Source organism: Rhinatrema bivittatum, chromosome 3 (genome assembly GCF_901001135.1).
Source record: "Rhinatrema bivittatum chromosome 3, aRhiBiv1.1, whole genome shotgun sequence".
In the NCBI taxonomy this organism is placed as follows: domain Eukaryota; kingdom Metazoa; phylum Chordata; class Amphibia; order Gymnophiona; family Rhinatrematidae; genus Rhinatrema; species Rhinatrema bivittatum.
In genome coordinates this window covers 343,412,214-343,437,911 of record NC_042617.1, presented here as the reverse complement: position 1 = coordinate 343,437,911, position 25,698 = coordinate 343,412,214, and positions in this window count along the sequence as shown.

The window sequence follows — 25,698 nt, the reverse complement described above, 5'->3', positions numbered from 1 at the left end:
TCATATATGGTGATTCAGTGGTAAAACATGAGATATCTCCCTACAGATGTTTGAGGAATGGTGATGGTTCTGTTTTTTCATTGATGCACTGCATACAGTATCTGAGTTCTTGCGGTTTCCAGTTCAGTTTTTGTCTGTACATTTGCATTTCTACTTTATGGTTGCTCTATTCTGTATTTGATGAGGGTCTGTTTATGTTCTGCATGTGTGACTGAGGTGAGGCATTCTCCTAATAGGAAGTGTATTAGTGTTTTAGGGCTTTCGGAAGGTCAAGCCCACAACCTGCACACCTCACAATAGACCTTATACCATATGGGTTCCAAATGTCTTTTTTGCAGAGATTTCTGGTTGTCATCAAGCGATGCATGCAAATATAATGTGATATTTTTACTTCAGAATATTGTACTTTGATATTTTTCATGTAAAATATAAATGCATAACTCTTAACTGTATGTTTGGAATGGGACGGGAGCATTGTGCAAGGCTATAAGGTTCACCTAGGGCACCTAATACCCTTGCACCAGCCATGGGTTTATGGGGGGAATGGTGTCAGTTTTTAAAGTTTATATCACTGAAGGGAGCTGGGTGTTTTTTTGGTGGGTCCAGGACAGTGAATGAATGAATGAATGAACATGGGGGGGGGGGGGGGGCAGCACAGTAATTGTTCACACAGGGCAACAAAAAAGCTAGCACCAGCCCTGACAAAACTCCTCTGCAATAAGGTTTAATTCCCTATTTAACTGAGTTTCACTCAAACATGTATTCTCTCCTGTTTCAGTTGGATCCTAACACCAGCTCCCTATAATAGAGTCATTCATTTGTTATTAATTTCAATATTCTGTCTTATCCTCAATTGTCTGGTTATACTAGAGAATCCATTTGTGATATCAGCCTCCTCCTTTCCTGAAATTAATCCGCAGTAGGTCTCTGTGCAGAGTACTTTTTGGCCCATCTCCTATTTCTGGTTTCGCTATATAGATTGGTAATTTGTTTCACAACAATGTACACTGAAGGTTCCCAATGGTAGGCAAGCTTATGCTTGCCTTTCAGTTTCACATTTTTAACCAGCACTCTATCATCATCTTCCACTGAAGATAGTATCACCTTTCCATCCCATCTATGTTTGTTGGCTTTGTGATGTTTCTCAGTTTCATGTGTAGTTAATAAGTAGTTCACAAGCATCCTTTGGTTTCCGATGCAATTCTCTCAAATATTGATGATGAGTCTTGGCATTGTGACCTTCTGGGCTGACGCCAAAACATAAGCCAATTGGAAGCCAAGGTTCTCTTCCAAACATGAGAATGAATGGAGAAGCTCCAGTACAGTCCTTGCAGTTACAATTATATGCGTGCACGAGTGGGTGTACATACTGTATTTTCTCCAGTGTTCCTTACAATTATCTTCTAATGTACCCAACATCTCTAGCAAGGTACTATTGAAACATTCAACTGAATTTCCTTGAGGATAATATGGAGTAGTTCTGGATTTGGTACCCATTATTCTACATAGTTCTGAAATGAGTTTGGATCCAAAATTGGTTCCTTGGTCACTATGAATTTGCTTTAGAAATTCCTACTGACACATTACATTTTCCCACAGGGTAGCAGTAATAGTACTTGCATTTTGATATCTAGTAGGATACGCTTGGGCATACATAGTAAAATGATATGTGACTACAAGGATATTTCATATATCCTTATCATCAGGCTCCAGTGTTAGAAAGTCAATGCAAACTAACTCAATGGGAGTACAGGCTTTCAAGTTTACCAAGGGGGCTGTTTTTTATGCTCTTCTTTTTCTCCACACACACCTCTCACATGTCTTAATCCATTGTTCTACTCCATATGCCATCTTGGGCCAGAAGAATTGTAAGCGAGCTATGTCCAAGGTCTTTTCACAGCTCAGATGACCAGTCTCATCATGTACTCCTTGTAATGCTCTCTTGTGATAGCTTTTTGGGATCATGAGTGGATGATATGGCTCTCCATTCCTCATCTTCCTGTAAAGCACTCCATCTTGAAGATCAAGTTTTTTCCATTCCCTGAAGAAGATTCTCACTTCAGAATGTTCCTGGCTCTGGCCCCTATCTCCAGATTTCTCACCCATCTCCACCATCAATATAATCTAAGATTGTGATGATGGCTGAAATATTTTCTGGAAGTAGTGGAATATAAGATTTTTAAAATAAATACATAAATAAATAAGAATAGGTTCTTCCTTTGGAGTACTTTCTAGTCATTCAAGGTAAATCTAGATAAAATAGGTTGTCTTGGCCATGGATATAGAGTATCAAAGTCATCAGGAATAGCATGTTCTTCTGCAGGCAAGGATTCCATTAAGGCATCAGAATTGCACTCAAACTCAGAAGCAGAATGGGATGCTATGGGCATGATACTACCTCCAAAATCTTTGGACATGCATCAAGATTGTAGCATCATGCTTCTGAAATGCTGCTTGGCACATCAAAATGTCCATATCTTCTTGATCCATTTTCATACTAGACACCATCCTAGCAATCCTTTCTTCATATGTCAAGAATTCCTCATCATCTTTCACAGGGTGATGGGGCCTTCTGGACAATCCATCAGCACCTATGTTAGTCTTACTAGACTTGTAACTAACATCAAAATTGTACAGTGAGAGAGCCACCAACCATTGATGACCTGTAGCATCCAACTTAGCAGTAGTCAGAATATATGTCAGAGAATTATCTGTTACCAATGCTGAGAATGCCCCCTTGTGGCTGCCAGTGAAACAGGCCCAACAGGTTCATACCACCAGTCCCACAAATGTATTAGATAGATAGATAGATAGATAGATAGATAGATAGATAGATAGATGGCTAAACCATGAGGGCAAACTTTATTTTACACATGTAACAGGCAATCAAGAAGCCCATTCACCAAAGTCATGCAAGTCCCCATGTCACTCTTCTTTTTTAATGTGGGGAAACTTGCACAGGCTTAAAACATGCATTTAAAAATAATTCACTGAAACTGCACCCATCTTAGCAAGGATGTGACTCAAGCACTTTCGGGACGCTGTCAACATGGTAGCATCACCTGCACATGGAGCTTTTCATCCTGCATACAGACAACTCTTCTTGGTTCCCAGCCTGGGCAGAAAGTCTTGCATGTGCCTACAGTGTCAGCACTGAGAGCAGGAGGATAGTAGCAGGAGTGAGTGCTTATGAGAGCTTTGCGAGTCTCAGTTTGTCCATGTCTATTCACTAATTGTCCTAGAGTTTGAATAGTAGACGGGAGTGCGAATATTTGTGGCATTCAAGTGATTGGATACATGTGAGCATGGGCAATCATGCAAGGAATATTAGTGGGGGGGGGGGTAAAAAATGATTAGGGCATGTAGTGGGCCATAGAGCAAGGGAAATGGATGAAGAAGTCAGGAGGGACAGGGGCTGAGTTAGTTAGTGCTAGTACTGGGAGGATGAGTAGGAGGGGAGCAGGATAGGTACAGAGGTGAAGTGCCAGGCCTCAGGAAGAAAGCAGTGAAGAGAAGTGGCAGGAAGAGGAGATGCAAACTAAGGAAGAGATGGAGGAGACAAAGAAGGAGGCAACTTAGGAGAGGACACAAGAGAGGAGGAGGGGGAGGAAGGTCTGCAAGACAGTATCTTGCACAGTTTTGAAACAGCGCATCTCTTTCCCAAACATTTCAGTCCTGAAGTTTCAAGAAGGTAAAAAAAAAAATCCCCAGGAAAAATTAATAGATCCTACAAGCAAAAACATTTATACACACACACGCAGCAGCCTCTTCGGCGATATAGAGAAAAGTGGTATATCAAATAAACTAACTATAACCACGTATACACAGGGTGGAATAGCTCAAAATAAATTCAGTTTCTGAAGTTTGATACTGAAACTAAGACCCACCAGAGTGAAAGCTGGGGTCATATTTTGGATGTCTGATCAATTAAATAACATATACAGATCCTGAACTTATATATATGTAACCCCACCCCAGTGTGTCTGTCCTGCACGGATGAGGCCATAAACTTATTTATAGTCTCGTTGGGGCCTGGTTAGCAGTAGACACTATCTCTTTTCTTCTCCAAGTGTGGTCCTTTGTTGAATGGGGGGAAGTTACCTTTCAAGGCCCTGAGCTCTAAGAGTATCTCAGGTAGATCTGTGTGACCCGTAGGAGGAGCATCCCATAAGGAAGTTTACACTGTGAGCCCATTGTTCAAAAACCTCTCCAGACACTGATTTGGTGTCCAAAATCAAAGTTTACTTGCGGATAATAATAGTGTCGTGGCACAATTCACTCTGTATAAGCCCCACAGAGATGGTCGACTTGATTACATTTCCTTCTCTCAGTCTGTGCAAGATGTTTCCTCACAGGGTGGAGACCCTCCAGGGCGTGGAAGAGTGAAGGCCTTGGGCAGAGCAGGGAATCCCCTCCAACCCTGGATGAAAATAGGCAAAACAGGCTTGGCACAGAGAGCTGCTAATCCTTTCTCTCTCCCCAAGGGTGAAGGCTCCTGTGTGGTGGCCTCAGTGTTCTCAATTAATTTGCTACTCACAGTTTGAAGTTCTCTTAGACAGCCACTTTCAAACAGCCACACGGGAGAACATGTACGCTCGTATGCTGGCTTGCGTGAATGGACGCGGCCACTTTATAACATATACGAGCGTATATGCATGCACTCATGTTCTAAAACCGGCTGTATGCGCGTACACATGTGCGCAATTTTATATGGACACGCATGTGCGTGCAAATGCCACCTCTGCTGCGTACGTGGGGAGATTTTGCTAGGCACGCGTGCAACACAATTACCCGTTTCCCCCAGTTGAAGGATAGAACTCCCCCTAGTTAGATAGCTTCCCTTTTATCCTATTAGCCCCGACCTTTCAAACCCCACTGATTAACCCAGACTTTTTTATTTTAAAACTTACATGACATCCATAGCAGAAGTAAAGTTACATGCGCATACTTCAGGTTACAGACCCAGAATTCCCATGTCCTGCCCATGCCCCGCCCTTTTTTTACTTCCCGATTCGTGTGTGTACTGGAGACGCGCGCTTACTCAGACATCTCTTAAAATCCATGCGGTGCAATCTGGCCCATTATACTTGCACATCTCCTAGCCTTGGTGTTGCATAGGGCTTTTAAAATCTGCCTTTTAGACTTTCTTGGTGCTTGGATCCCTTGTGGGAGGAAGCCAGCTGGAACAGCAGCTCTTGATGTTCCCTGAAGTAGGAAGGGGCAGCCAAACACTTCATCCTGAGTCTCAAAAATAAAGTCTCTTCCCTTGTGAAACAATTCAACTCTGGGGAGTCCTGGCACTGGGTCACCATCTCCTCTGTCCTCATCGAGGGGTAAAGGGGCAGGTCTTCCCTAACCTAGGCAGCCCCCGAAACAGGATTCCCCCAGTCCCTGAATTCAGGTAGTGCACAGGGTTTCAGCCAGGCCTCCTACCATGAAAATGTAAGTCCCCTGAAAATGCACCCAGAGGGATAGCCCAACCAGCTAGTGAGTAGACTGGATGGAAACCTTCCTGACCCTGGTTGGCTTCCACAGGCTGCATTAGCCTGCTTCCCTGACTGGGCCTGAAAAACAGCAAAGGCTAGGGAGCTGCTTAAAGTACTTCCCAGGGGGACGGCCACTCCAGACCCCTCAAAGGGAAAAGCTGCATTTGAATGGTATCCTCCCCCTTACTGACCTGTACTGATCTAACTTCAAACACGATTTACATGGGGCTTATTAGTAACCGAAAAATGGCTATTGGTTACATTTATATAGATATAGATATATATATAGAGAGAGAGAGAGAGGAAAAAACTGAAAATAATTAGAATCTGGTCCCAAATGATTTCCTTAGATATCATTTTCACTCAATCTATAGACTGGATCACCAACAAGAAATCATCTCTGAGGAGTAGGGAGGGAGTCAGAAGACCCATCTTCTGCCCTCCTTGAGAAGTTGTTCAGATTCAGGTATTGGCATTTTTTACAGACTGAAATGCCTCTTGCGAGTGCCTTGCACAGAAAGGTAGTGTATCTCTCAGCTGAGGACGAGAAAAGCTGTCACTTTAACTGGGAGATTGATGGGCTCACATTTTTAATCCAAAGGAGGGGAGAGGAGAAAGGCTCAAAAACACTCAGAGAAATTATTTCTGCTGGGTTTCAGTCTAGATTTTCTGTAGCGTCTTCATTTTCCTCATATTTAAGTTGACTTGCACAGAGAAGAGGGCCAAAGGCTGATGCATGCTTTTGCTGAGTATCGAAAGACTGCTTGAGTTGGCAGGTGTATCCTGCCTTCCAAATACTGCCATTTATGCAGAAACATTAATAAATGATTTTATGAGGAACAGGAATACAGGATGTCAGGTTTCAAACTGAATGTGGGTTACATGCTGCAATGTTTGCAGATGGTTTATGTGTCTTCTTGACGCATATCCCCTTTCAACACTAGAAAGCGTCACTGGCAGCTATCCCCGCAATATCACACTGTCATGCACAAAGTGCCATTTTGATGTATTGCTTGCAACATCATTTAAGATGACGTCTCAATTAGGGTCTAGCAAAAATGACCTCAAGCGTGATTCACCACCACAGAAATCTTCCTTGAGATGAACTTGTAGTTCTAAGAATGGATTTCCTCTTGCCTTATCCTTGATTTCATTGTAAGGCAAAACTATGAAACTGGCCTGACAGTCGCATGTGGTCATTACTCCAAAACACAGCTCTGGTTTCTCTGTTCTAGACACTGCAGATTGTTGGTTGATCTTTCCTTTTCAGTACAATACCCTGTATCTGAAATGACCTACTTGAACCTCCTTACTTCATGAACTCATGCTGTCTCTCTATTTTTCTACCTGTGAGGATTGTGAGAGTAGGAGAAACTTGTTATGATAACAGCAGGTACTCGCTTTGAGCTATTCAAGAAAGGCAAGAAATACACTGAATCAATGAATGAATGAATGAATGAATGAATGAATAAATACTTATAGGCAAGGTCCTTTGCTCTTTTTCAGCCATTTCTTTGTCTTTACTTTTGAATTCTGAACTTTTGTTGTTTTTTTGTTTACTGTTGTGTTTATTTATTCTGTTTAGATGGTTGGCGTCTTTGGAGATTTCGGATTGGATGTGCTGACCAAATTCAGGATTAACAAAAAACATGAGAGCATTTAATAAATTGCAATAATTTTTGGCTGTAAAACTGAATATTGAACTTTGAAAAATGTATGTCACATGTTCTAAAAAATATATTTTTCTTCTTTGCCCAGAGAAGAGCAAGAGACACCAAAGAAATACTTTAGTGAAAAATGGTCACCGTGCAAAGATCCTCTCCTATTTTAAGAGTATCATCTGTTATCTGATATTAGCTGGATGACTTTGCTGGCTAACTTTAAGGTACTTTAAGGCGTTTCTGATCCCACAACTGACATCGTAAAATTGATTTCACAAATAGTTCAAAATGGCATTGATCAAGGTTTTCTTACAGGTCAGGAAATCAATTTCTTATTGAACAAGCATCCAGTAGTTCCTGTTTTTTATCATTTGCCAAAAATTCACAAAAATATTCATAATCCACCTGGTAGGCCCATTGTTTCCTTTTCTTATTTAACAAGAGTGTGCACAGCAGTGGATAAAAAATTTTTTCAACTTCGTCTTTTTTGTGTTTGGCTTTAACTTTAAGGTAGCCAACTATATTCAATAGTGTGGTTTCTTTACTGAATATACCTCCAAAGTTAGACGATAAGTTTATCTGGCTTACTTTACTAGCTGGACTGTATCTGAATATGTATCTTTACATGTTCATTTTATACAATATACTCTTAGAAACATTGGGACAGTTTGAGATTACATTCCCTCATCTAATCTCCACTGTTGTTTACCTTCAAGAGGGCTCCTAGCATCCGCAATATGTAGGTACATTACATATGTCATTCGATGCCTGTTCTCACAGAAACATTGCAGATAGGACATTTTATATGCAGTTGCTGCTCTTGTTGCTCTTTTTTTATTTTTTTAGTGTAGATCTCATTTTGGGGGTGAATCATAAGAAGTTTACACTTCCTGATTATATCACATGCATGTCTGAGGGCATTATGTAATCTGATGCCCATGCCCTCTCTTTTAGATAGGCAAGGCGAAGATATTGTCAAAACACACAGCTGGAACATCTCAGCTGCATATGAAGGAATCAACAAGAAGCCCCTTCAGTAGTACCTTGGGTATTGGCAGGGCATCTTCCCGTGGACTTGATCTTTGCTGTATTGGAGTATCCTGTGAAAACCATTGTGGTGGTGATTTTGATTTATTTTTATTGCAACATGAACAGAAATTAATCTACCAGTTTAACTCTGTATGTCCACCGGGACTCCGTAAAGAGATTGAATGGTCCTTTTTTTTTTTTATCAAGAGCCTTGACAACCCAAGTGGGGTTGTTTCACCATAGTGTTTATATAATCTTGAGAGAGTTTGCTTTCCTGCCCTTTTTTTTTTTTTTGGCTGCTGATGTATTCTATTCCCTTATGGAGTTGCATTGAAATATTTTGTGAGAAACAACTGCAGCAGCAATGGAGTTTTACTTTGATTGTGATGTGAAGTAATAGCGATCCATTAGTTGAATATTGTAAAATTCTCTTTGGGACTTAACAAAGGAATTTAATGTTCATGATGGGTGGACAACACCAGTGGGAATTTGGCAATATATATGGTTTTTTACAGTAGCGTTTGAGACAGTTTGTTTTTCCTGCCATCTGTGCTGATTTATATCAAATACTTGGAACCAATTGGCTAGTACTCACTTTAAATATGACTGGTCCCCGAGCTTTTGTTTGACTGCTTCAGATTGATGTGAGTCACTGATTTCTCTGTGATTTAAGTGGAATGGTTAATTTTGGTCGATAAGATTTTTTCTGTTTTATTGATACATGGTGCTTAAATTCAGCCCCTGAAGCAGGTATTTTATGCTGAAACACTGGCAGTATTGGGCTTCCCGCATTACTGCAGGGTTTCCCACTGTACAACAGCTAGTGGTGTTTTCAAGCAGAAGATTTCTGAGCTCTGTACCGTCAATACAAGACTATCTTCACAGTAACTATTAAATATTTTGATCAGAGATGTTATTGGGTAGTTTGAAATTTACTTTCAAAATGCTTGCAAAAATATGGACAAAATTACATGGACGTTTTCCACATTAGCATTGGTATATAATTATAATAGTACCTAAGCTGACACTGAGTTTAGGCATTGTGCCATTTCCTCAGTGATTTGAGCTGATGTTTAGGATTCCAATGCATCAAGATAAGTTTATTTTACTAATTCATTCTTTGCTTTATTGTGTTAAAAGATTGGAACTTGATATTAGTGAGTTCTTTTTGTGTTTGAAGTGAAGGGAAAGTCAGAAATCAATTCTGGTTTATGGCATGACAAGAAGTAATTTAGGCAGACTAGATAGGCCTTATGATCCTTATCTGCCATGATATTCCCTAATTCTCTATGTTTCTGTACAGAGAAAATTTTTGTTTGCAAAAAAAAAGTCTTTAAATGTTGGTTCCATATTAAACTCCAACCTGAACTGAACTGTCTTTCTTGGATTTCAGGAGGGCTGACATCAAGAAAATGAGTGATATTGTTGAGGAGCATCTATTTATTTATTTATTTATTTGTTTGATTATTGTATCTTATGTAGGCACAACAGATTCCAGATCTGGCCAGAGCAGTTTACAATTAAAACAACAGCTAAAAGTGTAGAATCAATGTAACCATATACATAACTATAAAAATCACCCCCCTTAAAACTACCGTACAAATCATTTAGTAGCAATTCAAAACTATGCCCTTCCTAATCAGAAACAACCGGCTATCCATTTACAGAAACTTATAGATACCCAAACTATGACGGAAAAAGCTAGGCCTTCACCCTTTTCCTAAAGCTGAGATAATTCATTTCCACTCTCACCTCCAAAGGTGCTGAGTTCCACAGTCCTGGGCTGCTAACTGAGAACATCCTTTTCCTATTTATCACCTTACACACCTCCTGCCTAGACTGAACCAGTGCCAAAGCTGCTGAAGTACAGACATGATTCCTAATCTTATCTTGTAGATAACAAGCACCCACTCCATATTTAATGCCTTATACATCAGAGTCATTAACTAAATTGCACCCTCTTACCAATTGGTAACTAAAGAAGGCTCCTTAATAATTGTGCTGCACTCACCCATCTCGGAAGAACAAAACTTAAATGGGCTGCCATGTTTTGCACCACTTGTAAAAGCCGTATACTATTTTTGGGAAGACAGATCAATACAATGTTACAATAATCAAGTAACGGGCAGATTGAAGCCAGGGTGGCAAACTCCAGTCCCCGAGAGCCACAAACAGGCCTGGATTTCAGAATATCCACAATGAATATGCAGGTGATACGTTTGCATGCACTGCAACAAAGGGCAGTGGGGAATGGAGTTCATGCTGAGGGCAGAGTTTGACCAGTGGGGAGCTGCAGTGATCGGTCCTCTGTCCAGTTCTGTTTAGCACTTTTGTAAGTGATACTGCAGAAGGGCTATGCAGATGGGTTTGCATTTTTTTGTGTCACACCAAAATCTGCAGCAGGATAGATGCTCTCAAAGCTATGGAATACATGAGAAGGGATCTAGAGAAACTTGAGAAATGGTCTAGAGTAAGGAAGGTAAGATTTATGACAAAAAATGCAGAGTTATGCATTTAGGGGCAGATTTTAAAACCTGCGCGCGGGCGCAGATTTGTTTGCACAACCCGGCGCGAACAAATCTACGCCTGATTTTATATCATGCGCGCACAGCCGCGCGCATGTTATAAAATCTAGGGTCAGCGCACGCAAGGGGGTGCACAATTGTGCAACTTGCATGCGCCGGGCCACGCAACCTGCTCCGAAATCGGAGTGGCCTCAGAGGGAACTTTCCTCCCGCCCCCCTGCACCTTCCCCTACCTAACCTGCCCCCCAGCCCTATCTAAAGCCCCCCATACCTTTATTGAAGATGTTATGCGCACCAGCCATGGAGGCTCAGGCCACACCCACGCCCCACCCCCTGGACCACCCAAGACCGCCCATTCCCCACCCCTTTTAGCAAGCCCCAGGACATTGTAAAGGATGGATTTTTCAAACTACAAATCCTAAAAAGATTGAGACCCCTCCTTCATTTTCAAGATTTCCGATCAGTTTTACAAGCAATCATTCTCACAAAAATTGACTACTGCAACTCACTACTACTCGGCCTCCCCGCTAATTCCACAAAACTACTACAGATGTTGCAAAACGCGACAGCAAGGATTCTAACCAAGACAAACAAGAGAGACCATATAACACCCATCCTGAAGAACCTACATTGGCTTCCTATCAAATTCAGAATTCTTTTCAAAGCCCTCTCATCAATCCACAAGGCAATACATAACATCACCCCACTCGAACTCAAGATCCCTCTGCAACTTAGCACCTCCGCCAGACCAGTGAGACAAGCATATAGAAACAATCTACAGGTCCCACCGATTAAGACAGCATTAAGTAAAAGAGCTTTCTCCACAGCCGGTCCCAAACTTTGGAACTCTCTTCCATCAGACCTCAGACTAGTGCACTGCCCTATCCTATTTAAAAAAAGACTCAAGACCTGGTTGTTCAACCAAGCATTCTCCTAACTTCAGCATTTTATTAGAACTCCAACCAATGATCCCTCTTCATTGGTAACCCCCCCAAGAGAATCGCTCTTGCTATTTATATCTATTAGGGATGTGAATCGTGTCCTCGATCGTCTTAACGATCGATTTCGGCTGGGAGGGGGAGGGAATCGTATTGTTGCCGTTTGGGGGGGTAAAATATCGTGAAAAATCGTGAAAAATCAAAAAAACGTAAAATCGCAAAACCGGCACATTAAAACCCCCCAAAAACCCACCCCCGACCCTTTAAATTAAATCCCCCACCCTCCCGAACCCCCCCCCAAATGACTTAAATAACCTGCGGGTCCAGCGGCGGTCCGGAACGGCAGCGGTCCGGAACGGGCTCCTGCTACTGAATCTTGTTGTCTTCAGCCGGCGCCATTTTCCAAAATGGCGCCGAAAAATGGCGGCGGCCATAGACGAACACGATTGGACGGCAGGAGGTCCTTCCGGACCCCCGCTGGACTTTTGGCAAGTCTTGTGGGGGTCAGGAGGCCCCCCCCCAAGCTGGCCAAAAGTTCCTGGAGGTCCAGCGGGGGTCAGGGAGCGATTTCCCGCCGCAAATCGTTTTCGTATGGAAAATGGCGCCGGCAGGAGATCGACTGCAGGAGGTCGTTCAGTGAGGCGCCGGAACCCTCGCTGAACGACCTCCTGCAGTCGATCTCCTGCCGGCGCCATTTTCCGTACGGAAAATGGCGCCGGCCATACGCGTATGGCCGGCGCCATTTTCCGTACGAAAACGATTCGCGGCGGGAAATCGCTCCCTGACCCCCGCTGGACCTCCAGGAACTTTTGGCCAGCTTGGGGGGGGGCCTCCTGACCCCCACAAGACTTGCCAAAAGTCCAGCGGGGGTCCGGAAGGACCTCCTGCCGTCCAATCGTGTTCGTCTATGGCCGCCGCCATTTTTCGGCGCCATTTTGGAAAATGGTGCCGGCTGAAGACAACAAGATTCAGTAGCAGGAGCCCGTTCCGGACCGCTGCCGTTCCGGACCGCCGCTGGACCCGCAGGTTATTTAAGTCATTGGGGGGGGGGGGTTCGGGAGGGTGGGGGATTTAATTTAAAGGGTCGGGGTGGGTTTTAGGGGGTTTTAGTGTGCCGGCTCACGATTCTAATGATTTATAACGATAAATCGTTAGAATCTCTATTGTACTGTGTTCCATAACGGTTTAAGACGATATTAAAATTATCGGACGATAATTTTAATCGTCCTAAAACGATTCACATCCCTAATATCTATGCAGTCTAATCTTAAAAACCTTGCCTTAATTTTAACATCTGTTCTTAACTCCAGCCTACATTAGGCTCCACAACTTTTACTTTATGTTATTATCCCCAGTTATTTGCATCCAAGTTCAATCTTCCTTTTTATTGTAAGACAACATTCTTGTCATGGTTATTGTTTATAATGTAAACCGACTTGATTAGTAATTCTGTTACTGGAAAATCGGTATATAAAAGTGCTAAATAAATAAAATAAATAAATGCATGTCCTGGGGCTTGCGCGCGCTGCCGATCCTATGCAAGATAGGCTCGGCGCGCACAGGGGCAGTTTGGGGCAGCTTTTGGGGGGTTACACACAACCCGGCGCGAACAAATCTATGCCTGATTTTATAACATGTGCGCGTTGGCACGCACATGTTATAAAATCCAGGGTCGGCGTGTGCAGGGGGGTGCACAATTGTGTGACCTGCGCACGCCGAGCCGAGCAGCCTGCCTCCGTTCCCTCCGAGGCCGCTCCGAAATCGGAGCGGCCTCAGAGGGAACTTTTTTCCGCCCCCCCGCCCACCTTCCCCTCCCTTCCCCTCCCTTCCCCTACCTAACCCACTCCCCAGCTCTAACTAAATCCCCCCTACCTTTGTTAAGAAAGTTATGTCTGCCGAGGTAGGCATAACTTGCACGCCGGCAGGCTGCCAGCGTGCTATTCCTGGCCCAGGGACTGGTTTGTAGGCCTCAGCCACACCCCAGAATGCCCCCGGACCGGCACCACACCCACGGCCCTGCCCCCAGAACGCCCCCGAATGCTGTGCCGCCCCCGACACACCCCAGACACGCCCCCCCAAGCAAAGCCCCAGGACTTGCTCGCAACCCGGGGCTTTGCGCACGCCAGTGGCCTATGCAGCATAGGCGCGCCGGTGCGCAAGTCCCCTGCGCGCATAAATCCGGCTGGATTTACGCGCTCAGGGCTTTTAAAATATGCCTTGCAAAACCCCAAGAAAGTGGTATAGTATGGGGGGGGGGTGACATTCTTTCATGCACAAAACTGGAGATTCATACCAAGATATTACTTCCTTTTTCCTGCTCGCTACCGCTATCCGTATGCACCCAAGCTTCCTTCTGGCTTTTGCTGTCACCTTAGCTGCCTCTTTGCCCGTAGGACTAATTCTGGAGCTTTGCAATCATAGGCCCTGAATTCAGCCGTGAGGATTCCCCTCCCCCACCCCTGAGCAATGGCCATGACGCCCTCCTCCCTTCGCAGCAATTCCTGCCAGCCCAACTTGGAAAATGAGCTGTGGATCTTCTGAGTGGCAGTGCACAGCACCTCTACTGAGCCACTGGCCAGCCAAGTGAGGAACCAAGGGTGTCTGGGCTTGTCCTTAACTCTCAATTTCCTGATTCAGAGGTCCATTTTCAAAGTGATTTGTATGGGTAAAAATCAATTTGGTTGGCTGTCTATATATTGCCCTCCCTCGGTATGACTACTTTCAGCCACATTAAGAGGAGACATTCCTGAGGGTGTGTTCAGTTCAGGCAATGAACAAGTAAGCACGAAGACGCCATTTTCAAATCTTCCTGCATACTCCCCACAGACAATGCAGGTGCAATTGGCCACGCGAACTTTACACTCACAGAAAGCTTCACAGTGAAAATTGCACGAGTTGGTACAAAGCCTACAGGTAAAATGTATGCAATGTCTTCACAACACATACAGAATGAAACTTTCCTCCTTTCTGCATTTATATTATGACCATGCGGTGAATTTGCAAAACATTTCCACGCTTAAAAATGAACGTGCATACACCCTATTCTATGAACATAAAAGCATACGCGTATTTTCAGTCTCGCATACAACATGCAAAAATGAGGAAGTCTTTGGACATTCTGGAGTAGAGCCAAGTGGTACGGGTGCAAGCTGATTTTTATAACAGACTTACACGCGTATATTTATCAAGAAATTTGTGTAATTTTACACCAGTTAATTATTCTGCACAATTGATATCAGACTCATCTAGTCTCTACTGGTTGGGTGGGAGGTCTGGGTGAAGAATCAGTAGGGTCTCGATGACCTGGAGAAGGACAGGGTGAAAAGGCGGAGGTTTTGGCAAACTGGTGATTCCAATTACTGCACATATTTTAAAATATACCAACGTCCACTCACATAAACAGGGCTTTCGTGAGCAAAGCACAATTTTTTTCGAAAGGTAAAATATACTTGTGTACGTTTTAAAAATAGGTAGGAACAGTACATACTTTCAATGCATTGCAAATATTCTCACAAAAGGAAATGTGTTTGGGGGTAGACGTATGTGTATTTTATAATCTGTGTGTATCTGATATGCATAGGTTACAAAATACAATAGAAGAACTCTTCGCAGCCATATTCATGTGTAGATGGGGGCCATGTGGAGTTGCTGAAAGTTACTCCCTATGTTCCTCAGATAGTGATTCTTTTTCTCTGGATTAAATTTAATGTAGTTGGTAAAATCAGTGAATACTAGGGTGGGAGCTTTGAAAACATCTGTTGCTCTTTCATTTTCGTTCTAGGGGGGTGGGCCATTTCGGATCCTCCCCAGGATCTTATTTTTTTTAATTCATTGGGTCAGTTTGTTAAAAATTTTAAAAAAACATATTTTTGAAAACAGAAACCCCACCCAACCACGGACACCCCACCCACCTTCCTGACCCCATCAGGACTCACCAGAAACACTCGGTGGTCTAGTGGGGAGCCCAGGAGTAACCCCACTCCCGGGCCAGCAGCTGCCCTCATTCCAAATGGTGCCAACCGCCCTTTGCCTTTAACTTATGACAGGGGCTACTGGTGCCATTGGGCAGCCCCTGTCACATGGTAGGGGCAATTGACAGGGCCATGACACTTTTCAAAATGGTGCCAGCTACCCTTTGCTCCTACCATGTGACAGGGGCACCCAATAGCACCGATAGCTTCTGTCACAAGTTAAGGGCAAAGAGCAGTCAACGCTATTTTGAATGAATGCAGCCACCAGCCTGGGAGTTGGAGGTTGCTTTCGGGCCTCTGCTAGACTACCGGGTGTTTGTGGTGAGTCCTGGGGGGGGGGGGCAGGAGGGGGGTGAGGGGGTCTGTTGCTGGGGCATGGCTATGTTTTTTTAATAAATAGGAAGGGTTACAACAGGTTCTGGTTTTTGTTTTTTTTGTTTGATTAATTTTAACACCCCCCCCCACCCAAAAAAGAAATGATAGGAAAAGCAACACAAAATTACATGTTTTTTCATATTGTTTTTTGGGGGGGGTTTCCCCAAAATGCAATGAAATAGGAAATGTCTGTGGTTCCTATTTTGTTGCAAATGACTTCCCACCCTAGTGAATACCGGACTGTAAAGATACTGTATCGTGTATAGCCATAGTCTGCGTTTGAACACAGGGTTGCTGAGTGACGTGCTTCAACTCCAAGAAGAAGCAGTGGAAAAAAGGAGGATCGAAATGGGCCTGATATTCACAAGAAAAATATGTTAGTATTAAAAGAAATCTTGTGAAATAGATATGGAATATATTTCTGCAATACAGAAGTGAAAGATTAGGTTTTTCTTTGCAGCTGGACTCCCCAGTTAGACACCAGCATTGGAAAGATATGGATAGAAAGGACTCCTGGCTCCCTGCATCTCCCCTCCCTGACCTCTTGTCGATTAGTCATCCACTTCAGGGACTTTTCATTGTCTCACATTGTCGCAGTGACTCTGTTATATCCAAAGAAGGCAGAGCATTTCTGAGAAAAAAAAAAGCAATTATATAGAAAGAGAAAGAAATACATCTTTAAAGTATTACTCTCCAAATCCTGAAGGGACAAGTTTCCCTGACAGGATGAATATTCATATACATTTTTTGTTTTCCAAAAAACAAAACTGCATAATTTAATTTCATTAAAAAAAAAAAAGACAAAAGCTTTTCTCTTGATTTTCAGATGTATGTACTGGCTCCATGTCACATTTCTCATTTCTGATGATGTTACACTTAATGTGGATTATTTTGTTATATATATATATATAACTTTCCCAAATTCCCCTACAAATTACATGGAAAAAAATGACTTCCAAAATATAAGCATCTTTCTTGTTGATGAATTGGGACAAAATACTCTGCCTTCCAAAATGTGAATGCCTTGAATTTCTTGGAGTAAAGTGTCATGAAGAATCATTCCATCTCTGTTCAGAGTGTTCTCTATGCTGCCCCAATCAGGTCCTTATAATAATCTAGAAAAGACAGGCTTAGCCATTACTTGTACTTCATGTCATGTTCCAAAATCTCCTAAAAGACTTTTTCACTCCTGAAGACGGACTTTTGCGTTTCTTTAGAATGTTGTGTTGGGAAGATAAGAAAATAAGTAAATAAATAATGCTAGAAGGAAAGAGTAAGGTTGGGGGAGTAATTTTGTAGCAACCTGCCTGAATGATGTGGCATAGTCATGTGCAACTTACACCCATTTTCAAAGTGGATTTACATGGAAATGTTCGCTTTGAAAATTAAACTAACAAATGTGTCTGCCTACAGCCGCACCTGCTACTGTGTGTGCGTAGAAAATGCTTGTGAAAAATGTTATGTGCATACTTTTGAAAATCCCAACATATGGGCCAATAAGTCTAAACTCCTCCCCAACCCCACACTCGGGAATGTGCAGGAACAGAGAGTGCACACATAAAATTTACCTGCATGTTGGGTGCACAATTTTATAAAAATAAAAATAAAAAAAAGCAATGCTTTACCTATGGAAATGCTTTTTAAAGTTTTCCTCCCTATGAATCAGACATTATTTAGCAGATATAATGTGTGAGCCAAAAAAAGTGCAAATAAATGAAGACAAAGGATCCGCCAACCCTGGAGAAATAAAAAATCTGCCTGGTTGCCTTGTAAATCCATGTGTTAAAGTTTTCAAACCATGGTGATTGACCTGAAGATATATATATATATATATATATATATAATTTTTTAAGGAGTGGAGATGGTTATAGTACAAAGGGATTGTTAGATGTAATTTGTCCCCGAGAAAGACTCACAATCCCAAGTGGATTTCAGCCCGGCAAAGCAAATCTAATTTTGTTTGCTTTATGCAAACCAGACGGGGGCGATGGTTCCTTCCGTTTTCACTGGAGGGGAAAGCTGCACTAATGGGACCTGCTGAAATGCCTGCATGACCAAATTCAGACCTCTCTATCCGATACATTTGGCTGCTATGGAATTCAGCAACATTATCTTCCTGTGGTACATGCAAATATATTGGTGAAGTAAGCCTTTTAATATATAAAGAAAAGCCTTGTCGATTTGCTGTTGTAATTACATACAACGCTACGGAAACTTCTTAATACCTCCACAGAGATAAAGAGTTTGGCTCACTTTAGCTTCAGCATGCTGCAGCCTTCTCATTTTATAATAGGAAATGTAAGGTGGACATCTCTGGATTTTCTACCAAAACCTAGACATATGTAGGAGAATTCATTATGGGATGCATTAAGCAAATGAAATAAAAAGGCTAAATACTGTTTAAATCCACAAAATGCACTGCGGAACAGTAAGTAAAACGTATTCTGTGCATAGCTGAGAAAATATTTTCCCACATAACTGAGTTACTTAGATAAGTACCAGTAGTTTCCAAAAGAAATGGTTTGTTTTGTAGAAACTAGAAACATGCAGCAGAGAAACACGTATGGCCCATCCAGTCTGCCCATCCAGCCAATTAATTTAGCATGATAATTCTCATCCCTTCCCTGTGTTTATACCATGCTTTCTTGAATTCAGGTACTGTTTTTGTCTCCACCACCTCCACTAGTATTTTCTAAGATTACCCCTGAGTCTACCCCCTTTCACATTCATCCCATGAGCACAACACATGCACAGGGCAATGTGCCCCATGCAGAATGAAGCACATCACATTACTCTTTAGGAAAATAAAGAAACATGCCCTCGGAGGATTTTTGAGATACTGTTGAACTTTATATGGTGAACTCTGGCCACAGCATAACAATCATTCAAATTGAAAACATAATACATCATCTTAACAAATAATTACAAACCAACCAAACTTCTCTGTGTAACGGTTATGGGGTGTGTGTGAGCCCTTAGTGCTGTGGCACAGTTGATGCAGCCTCAAGGGTGAGTCCCCAAGGTCCACGCTGGCAGCTGGTGAATGTGCCCTGTAGCGGGATAGTCCGGAGCTTCACCTTTACTAGCTACCTCCGCAGTTTGGGCCCTTGAATTCTGGGGGCCAGAAGGACTTAGGTGGGTCCCTAGGGCAGCAGTGGTGGCTAGAGTCCAGAGACACACCAGAGACAAGGTAGACAGCAGGCTTACTGAAGTCAGAGGAGAGCCAAGGTGTGGGCAGGCAGTGAACAAGAGTAGTTGGGTCCAGACGGCAAGCAAACAGTGGTCAGGACCAGGCAAGAGGTCAGGTCCAGAGCAGCAAGTTGAGGGAGACTTGGACACACAGAAAACACTGAGGATGGGAACAAGGAAGACAGGCTGGACGAGGCTGGGCAGGGTGACATGACGAGACTGGGCTGGAAGACAAGATGAGGCTGGACTGGAAGACAAGGCAAAGCTAGATGAGGCAAGGCTAGAAGGCGGGGTAAGGCTGGAAGATGTAGTGCCTGTCCCATTTACCATGGTTTGAGGCCTCAAAAGGCTTAACGGTGTTCCCACTTGCTCAAGTGTTACAAATCCCCTTTCGCTACTTTCCCCTTGGGACTGTAACTGCAAGATACCTTCTCTCCCGCTGATCTCACTAGAGGTTTCTCCATATAGCGCCATGGCCTCTCCTCCCGAAGAATTCTCTGATGATATCGCAGTTGCCAGCTGTTCTCCGCTGGTCTCTCTGCGTGGTGGGGCAGGCCTGCTCAGTGATCCGGGGCTCAGTGATATGTCTAAGGTCAAGGGGGACGGTGTACGCCCTTCTACCATCCCCTCCGCGACCAGCTCTCCCAGCGTTCTTGCCATCGCCGAAAAGAAACTCCCGATTCTCGGCTGTATGGAATCCAGTGGGGAGGAGCTCACTCCAGCTCCCCTCACTCTTCTTTCTTTTCGTATGAGGCATAATATCGAGGTATTCAAAAGGAGAAAAGGTAATCAGAATGAGAGCTCTCCTTCAGCGTGTCTCCTCAGGCGGCCATCTTTCAGCCTCTCCACCATATTGCCTTGTTATTTAAGCCTCAATGAACCAACCTGTTGAAGCCAAGTTTCCTAATTTTTTTCTATGAGTGCTGCCATCAAAGCTTAGCTCTTACCCAGCCTCAGGCTACACTATGTTCAAGGACTGCAAAAATCTGTGGCCCCATCCCATAAAAGTCTGGAGATATGTATGGAGAAGTGGCAAGGTTTAGTTCTCTGCTGTAGGAGCAGAGAAATTGCCCTCCTGGTTTGGCCAACTCCACTTAGGCTATGCTTCTCATGCTAGCAAAGTCTGCCCCTTCAACATCTTCATCAAATAATCAAATTTCTGATGCACTTAAATACACAACCTATCTGTAGCAAAACCTAGCTTATAGGGATGCTCCCCCTGATCCTAACTATTTCAGCCAGACCTTGCCAGTAGCAGCTCCAAGGCATTCTTTATTTTGCTGTTGAATATATCTAACCCCACATCCAACAAATAGACTCTGTCTGGGCAGAATAAATCACGGCAGCTTTTGGTAATTAAATTGTGAGCTATGCTAAGGCATAAACCTTCTTATTCATTTATTTGGTTTCTTCTGTGTTTTTTCAATGGCCTGTTGTGATCCTTTAGCTTGCCAGATATGTCTGGGAATAATGCAAGACTAGATGCTGTAGGCATCTGGGAATAACCCTGATATTGCAATTCAGTCTTTTTCCACAAGCTCTATTGTGTGTTGTCACAAGATCATTGCCTCCTAGATGTATCACAGTTGCTCAAGGAGGAGTTTGCAATTCATTATTGAGCGGCATCAGGTTCATCAGCTGATCCCACCTCATCCCAAGTTTACCCATCCAGATTAATGAGATTCTGTTTGCTGCCATTTCCAGGTGCTCACTCAAAGACGTTACCCTAGCATGTTTGTGGGCACAGTGCATGAAGGAGTGCCCACAGATCCAAATGTGACACATTGGTTGGATTGTTCAGTTTCATCAGTAAACAGTAAGTTTATTCCATGGTTGGATCACAATTTATTGACATTTACTGTTAAGGTTAAAGCTGCATTTAATGTATTAAATAATGTGAAGCATGTTCTGAGAACTATTTTGCATAAGGATATTTTCATCGCTCAATGGGAAATAGCCTAGGTCAGGGCCGGACCTAGACCTAACACTGTATCCCTGGTCTTCTGGCTGGGTCGCAGTGTTGGGCCTAGGCCAAGGCCCAAGCATTGGGACCTGCCCTCCAGGCCAGGCCTTTGCATCTGGCTTGGGTCCTAGATGAGGCCATTTTCCAATGCTGGGGCCTCATCCAGGACCCAAGCCAGATGCAAAGGCCTGGCCTGGAGGGCAGGTCCCAAATGCTTGGGCCTTGGCCTAGGCCCAACACTGCGACCCAGCCAGAAGACCAGTTGCTGATGCTGGGACCTTAGCCCGGACCCAGGCTTGATGCTGGGGCCCAGCTCAGAGGCCAGGACCTGTTGCCTGGGCCTTGGCCCAGGGTCAAGCCCAGTCCCGGAGCCTAGGCTTCAGAGCACCTCTTCAGTGTCTTCTTTCTTCGACTCTTCTTCACCAACTGACAACACCTACTAGGGTCATTGTGCTGAAGTTAATTAACTCTGGTGCAACCACCCCAGTGGAGGGCGCCATTTTGACGTACGGCTGTTGAATTAGCTGCAAAGACCCCAGCATGTGGCATCAGTTGGCTAAGATGAGCCAAAGAAAGATGATACCGAAGAGGAGCACTGATGTCTGGGCTCCGGGCCTGGGCCTGACCCTGGGCCTCATCTGTGTATCCCCCCCCCCCCCCCAAGGCAAGGTAAGTCTATGTGGGAGGAATGGATAAGTGGGGGGCATGGGAAGCCCTGTTTCTTTTTTTCCCATTTTTGGGGGGATTTTTTTCAATGTTTATTTCATTTTTTTTAAACTAAAGAAAAAATCCCAAAACATTATATGAAACAAAATTAGTGGGGAAAACGCCCCCCCCCCCCCCCCCAGAAACAAAACAAAAAAACAAAGCAAAATTTCCCTCCCTTCCCACCCCTATTAATTCCCACACTCTTATCGCTTATAAGGCTTGGAAATTAATGAGAATTGCATTATGTTCCTATACCACAGCGAAATGTTTTGCAGCTTATCCTTTGGCAGCTGGAAGGTATCCGTTATTTGTTTTGTCTGTTTTTGACATTGTTTACATCATTTTATGCATGTTTCCTTATTGATTTTGTAATCCGCCTTGAAGAACATATTGTGATGAGCACGGACTATAAATTTTTAATAAACTAAACTATGCCTATGGGGGTAATATTAAGGCTGCCTGCATAGCTGCAAAGTCATTTGCCTGTGGCATTTGCACCACTTCTCAAAGTGAACTCATGCACGTACGTTTGCTTTTCAGATAACCCCCAGGAAAACTCCCTGCACACATTTGCACCTGCCCGTTTGAGCAAAAAGATATTTTGGGGAAAAAAAGTGCACATACTTTTGAAAATGTGAATAAGGGTGCGTAAAGTGCAAAATCCTCCCCAATCCCATGGCCTACACTTCCATGGGTACAGGCCATATGCACATCAGTTTATCTGCATGGGTGGGGGACGTTTTCTAAAAAGGACATTTACTTGGGCAAAGCCCAGTTTTACCCCTGGAAATAGCTTTTTAATTTTACCTTTTAAAGGGGGTAATTTCATTAAAGTCTTATAGAAATTATGTGTGCATTATTTACATCAGTTTTCAAAGTGAACTTACACTTTGAAAATTACACCACCAAGACTACCCATGCATACTTTTGATAATGGAAAAGTATGCATGCTGGTGCAAACCCCTCCTCAACCTCACCTCTGCGAACACCTCCATTCCATCTTACCCGAGCAAAAGAGAGGTCAATATACAAAGCCTTGGTGCAGAAAACCTTTTCCAAGTTTTGATTCATCTCATCAATCCCCACCTACCGCATACATTTTGTGTGCACTACTTTTTCGTGTTCAAAAAATGTATCCTGACAAATAGGGTCGTCAGTGGAGGTGTTCAAGGATCAGGCATTAAACTTTAGCCATGAGGGTGCAGGGAGTCTTAACTTTCAAACTTACAGTACAGCATTTGCATGCATGAGCGGGTACGTGAAATTTTACCCAAGTATTTATTAAACTGCAGCAGGAGGTGCACAATTTAAAAAGTACCATATAGTTCTGCTCTGAAAATGCATGCCTATGTTTCAGTACACAGAAATGTTTCCAATGCAAGAAAAATGCTTACTTTCTCTACCTATACGAGAGTGTATTTCAACTGTGAAAAAACATAACATGAACACATAATATCCCTGATTTATATGTGGAGAGAGGTATTTTATAAAGTATGTGCATACACTATTTTGAAAATACTTGCATGCATAATGGAAATCACCAGTTTGCTGATATCTCTGTCAGTTCACCCCATTCAACTCCAGTTCACCAAGGTCTTCTAGCACTTCACCCTGAGCCCTCAGCAGTTTATCCAGACTTCCAATCCAATCACAGAAACGGACAAGTCAGATTTTATTTGTGCCAGCCAATTAGCAAGTGTAGAAGTGTACAAATAAGTTATTCACTGTATATATGTATCTATCTTATGAAATAGCAAACTAACATGTGTATGGCAGAACCCCATCCATTTTATCACAGGTAAAATGTATGTGTGAAATGGAAAATATGCATGCACTCTTGATGTTTATAAAATAGTAGGGGTGTGCATTCATTCCCTACGAATTAGGAATCCACAACGTATAGGGCCTTATTTGTTGTATTCGTGGGGAAGCGAAATGTATTGCGATTCCCCATGAATACAACGAATCTTCGTCGAATTATTCAGCTGCCTAAAGGAGCCAATTTAAATATACCCCGCACCCTCCTGACCCCCCACCCAAGACTTACCAAAACTCCCTGGTGATCCAGCGGGGGGTCCAGGAGCCATCCCCTGCACTCATACCCTCGGCTGCCGGTTTCAAAATGGCGCCGATAGCCTTTGACCTACTATGTCACAGGGGCTACCAGTGCCATTGGTCAGCCTCTGTCACATGGCCATTGGTGCCATCTTGTGCTCCTACCATGTGACAGGGGCTGACCATCAGCCCCTGTGACAAAGTGAGGGCAAAGGCAATCGGCGCCATTTTGAATACTGGCAACCGACGGCACGAGTGCAGGAGGTCGCTCCTGGACCCCTGCTGGACTTTTGGGGTCAGGACTTGCCAAAAGTCCCTTGTGGTCCAGCGGGGATCCAGGAGCGATCTCCTGCATGCGGGTCGTCAGCTGCCAGTAATCAAAATGGCACCAATAGCCTTTCCCCTTACTATGTCATAAAGGCTACCGGTGCCATTGGTCAGCCCCTGTCACATGGTAGGAGCACAAGATGGCGCCGATGGCCATGTGACAGGGGCTGACCAATGGCACCGGTAGCCCCTGTTATAAAAGTCCAAAATGTGCACATATTATAACTTTAGCACACACATATACACACATATAAAAGAGATGGTCTACAAGCATTACTGAGCTGGGTCAACAGCTAAGCAAGTACATTACTATTTTGAAAGGCACCTATCTGCATACATTTTCTGACTTACTCATGTAATTTTACACCTGATAATTGTCTGGCATAAGTGGTATTAAATGTGGTTATTGTGTAGCACTGACTGGATGGAAGATCTGGGTGAACTGGGGAGAGTTCAGGCTGAGAACTGGGAGGGCCTCAATAACTTGAAGAAGGACTGGGCAAACTGGTGGACTAATTAGTTAAACTGAAAATTTCACTCGCCCATACGTTTTAAAATTCACCGATTTACAAAATAAATCCCGACTTATGCGAGTATGTCATACTTTGTTTTCACAGATAAAATATACGCTCATATATTTTGAAAATAGGTGGGCAATTACACATATTCAATGCATTGAAATTCATGATTTCAATGCATTGCATGTATTTATGCATTAGCCCACATATGCGCCTAGGTTGTGGGGTAAACATACACAACTTTTATTAGACACATGTATGTGAAATGTACAGGTTATAAAATACTATGGTAAAACCTTGTGTAGCTGCATACACACGTATATGCTGCTGTGCACAGTCCTTTGAAAGTTATCCTCCATATATTTACTTCAGTGTAACCAATTTGTTGTAAAAAGGGTTGCATCCTTGAGTTAGCAAGGATGGCACTGTCCATGGTTCAGAATTCTCTACGATTTGCAGCCTACTTGCTGCAGGAAGGAAAAGTAGTACATTTGTTCATTCTAGAGATGATAATTTTTTAACCATGCACAATGAGGCAAAGTCTACATGCACTTTTAATGCACAGATTCAAACTTTCTAAGCATATAAGTTTGCTTTGAAAATGCACGCGTACATGCCTGAAGGGCATGCAAAAATTAAATCACATAAAAAATGATACTTGAATCTTCCCCCCCGTGAAAATTAGCAACAGGAACGAAGCAGTAAAATATATATATCTAGGTTTGTCTTTTTTTTTTCCAATTGTAAAAGGTATTCCTGTTTTCCTTAAACCGCTCAAATTTCTTTCTCAATCCTGGAGCACTACCTCTTACATTTCTTATTGCAGATTAGAGATATATACCTAAGTTATTATTGATATAATAATATGGAAAATCTGTAACTATTTGTTTACTTTCTTCTATGTAAGATTGTCAAAATCAGCTTAAATAAAAAAATTAAAAAAAATGATACTT